The sequence below is a fragment of the Nerophis ophidion genome, linkage group LG05 (genome assembly GCF_033978795.1).
Source record: "Nerophis ophidion isolate RoL-2023_Sa linkage group LG05, RoL_Noph_v1.0, whole genome shotgun sequence".
Lineage (NCBI taxonomy): Eukaryota > Metazoa > Chordata > Actinopteri > Syngnathiformes > Syngnathidae > Nerophis > Nerophis ophidion.
In genome coordinates this window covers 27,972,405-27,977,390 of record NC_084615.1, presented here as the reverse complement: position 1 = coordinate 27,977,390, position 4,986 = coordinate 27,972,405, and positions in this window count along the sequence as shown.

Below are 4,986 nucleotides of genomic sequence, written 5' to 3'. Positions count from 1 at the left end.
TAAAAGGGCTATGCTACTGTATCATGCTGGGGAACCAGTGCAATATATTTTTGAGACTTTTACTGAAAAAGGAGAGGCAAAGGACTATGATAAAGCAGTTGAGCTACTCACTACATACTTTAGCCCAAGTCGTAATGTGGAGTTTGAAATCTACACATTTAGACAAGCAAAACAAAACGAGGGAGAAACAATGGATGCATTCCATACTAGACTCAGGAAACTGGCCCAAAACTGTGAATTCAGTGACGAAAATAAAGAAATAAAATCACAAATCATACTCAGCTGCATGTCGTCACGGCTCAGGAGGAGAGCACTAAGAGACCCTAGGATGACTCTCAAAGACCTACTGGATTTGCCAGAGCATTCGAAACATCTGAATTTCAAGCTTCTGACATGGAAAACAAAAATAACACAGGAGAGATTGCAGCCATAGCTAGCACAAGCAACAAAAGATGGACAGGCTCGCTGCCCCACAGATCAAAGATGAACAGTGCACAACAACAGCAATCAAAAACAACATGCAGGAATTGTGGGGGCACATTTCCTCACCAGGGAGGACAATCAGCATGCCCGGCAAAAGGCGTCTCGTGCAATGCATGCGGGAAACTCAATCATTATGCTCGTTGCTGTCTCTCACAACAGACAACCAAACAAACACACAGCATGTACAAAACAACAGCACGCAACTATAGACAAGTCAGATCACTTCAGACTGATGTAAACGAACTACCTCACACCTCTGTCAGCCATGTAGCTGCACAAGACTCAAGCACAGATGATGAGTACCTATTTGTCACAAGCACAGCTGGTGGCGCACTACCGCCAGTGCGGCAACTTGTGATAGCTGGTGAAAACATGAACGTTCTGGTCGATTCAGGTGCTTCAGCCAACATTCTTGATGAGACAGCCTTCGGCACAATTCAGTCAAATGTAAAGCTCGAACAAGCTAGAAAAAAAATATTTCCCTATGGCTCAAACACTCCACTCCCACTCAGGGGGAAAGTAAACACAACAGTCTCTGCAAATGGCAAAACTGTCGAAGCAACTTTTTATGTGGCTGAAGGTGCTCATGGCTCCCTACTGGGCCACACAACAGGAACTGAACTAGGCCTACTACAAGTAGTGTGTTGCACGCAGACCAAGAAGCAAGACATGTCCAAGGCCCAACAGCTACTCCTGCAATATCCAACTCTCACCACTGGCATAGGGAAACTAAAGAATTTCCAAGTCAAGCTACACATTGGCGACAGCGTACGGCCTGTCGTCCAACCACATCGTCGCATTCCTTTCCACATGCGATGGAAAGTGGAGCAGGAACTGCAACACCTAGAAGACCAGGGCATTATTGAGAAAGTTCATGGCCCAACGCCATGGGTATCCCCCATTGTAGCGACTCCAAAACCCAAAAATCCAGAAAAAATCCGTCTCTGCATTGACATGCGCCTGCCCAACACAGCTGTCTAGAGAGAAAGGCACATATCACCTACAGTGGATGACATCATACACGATCTCAACGGTGCAACTATCTTCTCAAAGCTGGACCTCAACGCAGGATACCATCAACTGGAATTAGCACCAGAATCGAGATACATCACCACATTTTCGACACATGTGGGACTCAGAAGATATACGAGGCTCATCTTTGGAATATCGTCAGCAGCAGAAGTTTTCCAACACACAATTCAAAACGTGCTACACGGAATACCAGGGGTCAGAAACTTCAGTGACGACATTATCATATTTGGGGCCACACCTGCAGATCACGATCGTTCCATGGAGGCTGTCTTCAAGAGACGCGCTGAGAACAACCTCACAATCAATGAACAAAAATGTGAGTTTAACAAAGAGTCTTTGGAATTCTATGTATGGCTATGTATTTTCAAGAGATGGGGTCTCTCCTAACCCTAAGAAGATCCAGGCCATCACACACATGCCGCTGCCTCAGAACCAGAGTGAAGTCCGCAGTCTACTAGGAATGGCCAACTACAGTGCTCGCTTCATTCCAGACTTCTCATCAATCACCCAGCCAATTTGTGAACTTACAAAGAAAGATGTGGCCTGGCACTGGACAGAAAAACATACAAATGCCCTGACTCAGCTAAAAGACAGACTAAACAGCCACCCAGTCATGAGCTACTTCCATCCAGGAAAAAAGACCACAGTCATTGTGGATGCTAGCCCGATTGGTCTCGGCGCTATCCTTGCACAAACAGACAAGACAAACAACAAAACGCACATTGTGGCCTATGCTAGCAGAGCCCTGACTCCTGTGGAACAAAGGTACTCCCAGACTGAGCGGGAAGCGCTTGCAATAATCTGGAGTTGCGAACACTTCCACCTGTACCTATATGGATCAGATTTTGTCATGGTCACAGACCACAAACCACTGGAACTGATTTTCAACAATCCGAAGTCCAAACCCCCAGGGCGCATAGAAAGATGGGCTCTCAGACTCCAACCCTACAAGTTCAAAGTGGTCCACAAAGCGGGGAAATCCAATCCAGCAGACTATATGTCACGCCACCCACAAACTCTCCACCAGTGTGTGACAACTGATGACATGGACACTGAAATCCATGTCAGGTTCATCGCAGAACATGCAATCCCTAAAGCAATGACTCTCCAAGAAGTGAAACAAGAGACAGTCAAGGATCCAGTGCTGCTACACCTGAAGGAAGTGATTCACTCTGGCGATTGGACCCACGTGTATGACGGCCCCTCGGAATTTGATCGCTCAACGTTAAAAGCCTTCCACAACGTCAGGGAAGATGGACTGTCCTGGATGATGGCAGCCTCATCCTTAGAGGAAACAGACTGGTACTGCCACAGACGCTACAAACTAGAGCTCCAGCTCTCGCTCATGAAGGACATCAAGGCGTAGTTAAGACCAAGCAGCTACTCAGGGAAAAGGTCTGGTTCCCGGGAATAGACAAGCAAGCAGAAGAACTAGTGTCTCAGTGCATCCCATGTCAGTCATCAGTACCGAGAACGGAACACCAGCCACTACAAATGTCGGAACTCCCAACTGGACCTTGGAAAAATGTCTCCGTGGACTTTTCCGGTCCCCTACCCTGCGGTGATTACCTGCTTGTTATGCTGGACGAATACTCAAGATTCCCCTTCGTCGAGATCACATCCTCAACCTCAGCACACACAATAATCCCTGTTATGGATAAAATATTTTCCCTGGTGGGCACGCCAGAAGTCGTCAAGAGTGACAACGGGCCCCCATTCTCAGGCAATATATTCGGTGACTTTGCTCACTACCTCGGCTTCCACCACAGGAAAATCACACCATACTGGCCACAGGCCAATGCAGTTGTTGAAAGATTCAACGGACCTTTAATCAAGGCTGTGCACACTGCAATGGTTGAAGGCAAGCCATGGAAGCAGGAATTGTACATGTTCCTTCGCAACTATCGTGCCACTCCTCACCACACCACCAACCGGTCTCCAGCAGAATTATTCATTGGTCGACCTATGTCGATAAAACTGCCCTCCATCTCTCACCCCACCGACGACAATGACCTCAGGCAAACTGATGCACAAAGGAAGACGAAAATGAAACTATATGCGGATGAAAGGAGAAATGCGGTGCACTCACAGTTAAAACAGGGTGATATTGTCCTGATACGTCAGAGAAGAACTGGAAAAATGGTCACACCATTCAACCCCAAGCCATACAAGGTCATCTCAGTGAAAGGAACAATGGTCACCGCAAAAAGACATGGACATGAAGTCACCAGGCACAGGTCCCTGTATAAACTTCTCAAACACCAGCCATCTGTCCCACTGAATTGTGACAGTGACAGCAGTGAGGATGATGATGAGGACAGTACCGGCGATCAGGTTCATGACCAGGATCGACAACGACAACAACAAGGCCCGAATCAAGACCAGAGGAGATACCCCATCAGAGCAGAGAGACGACACCCAAGGAGACTCTTGGACTAAAGTAACCTTTGAATTTCTACTTGCTCCTGTATACTAATGTCAGGAGGCATTTGTTATCCATTTAAAATGTTTGTGTTGTGTTGTCATTGGGAAAGTTTGAACTGGCAAAATCCTTAGGTTGACTTAAGTTAAGTGTCATCATACAGTCTTTTTTTTCAGCAGAAACAAGGACATTTAATTTGAAAGAAAAGGAGGGATGTAATGTTGTGAAAGTGGGCACGGCCCCTTTAAGAGACTGGGTTCTCGAGTCTCTCACGTGCGCCCGGAAGTGGAATGTTTTTGACAGCGCGGGAAGCGGTAGTGATGCTGGTAAAGAGTACAACGGAGTATAAGGGATGTATGAAGGTGTTCATTAAACACAGTTCTATAAAGCAAGAGTGGACCTCACGTTTCTACAGTAACACATGCCAATACGGCCTTTTTAGTTTACTAAATTACAATTTTAAATTTCCGGGGAGTTTCGTCTTCAAAACGTCGTGTAATGATGACGTGTACGTGTGGCGTCACGGGTTTTTAGGAAGTATGAACGCTGCGCACACACACAGCTAAATGCCGTCTGCTTTAATGGCATAATTATACAGTTTTTTGGACATCTGTGTTACTGAATCTTTTGCAATTTGTTCAATTAAAATTGGAGAAGTCACAGTAGAAAGATGGAGTTGGGAAGCTTTAGCCTTTAGACACACAAACACACGGTGATTCCTTGTTTAAAATTCCTGGAGGTGAAACTTTCCTATGGATCAGAGCGCGGTCAAGAGAACATGGATCCCGACTACATGTCAACCAGCAGGTTTCCGTGAGAAAATTGTGGTTAAAAAGTCAGTTCTTACCTGAGAAAAGCTGAGCTTGTGCCGTCCATAGCTGCCGTCGACTCCCCTGAGACACTGCACGTCTACACACCCGTGGAGACACCCTTCCGACTATCCGGTAATATTAAACTCACTAAAACACTAGCAACACAATACAAAGATAAGGGATTTCCCAGAACTAACCTAGTAAATGTGTATAAAAACATCGGAATCCGTCCCAATG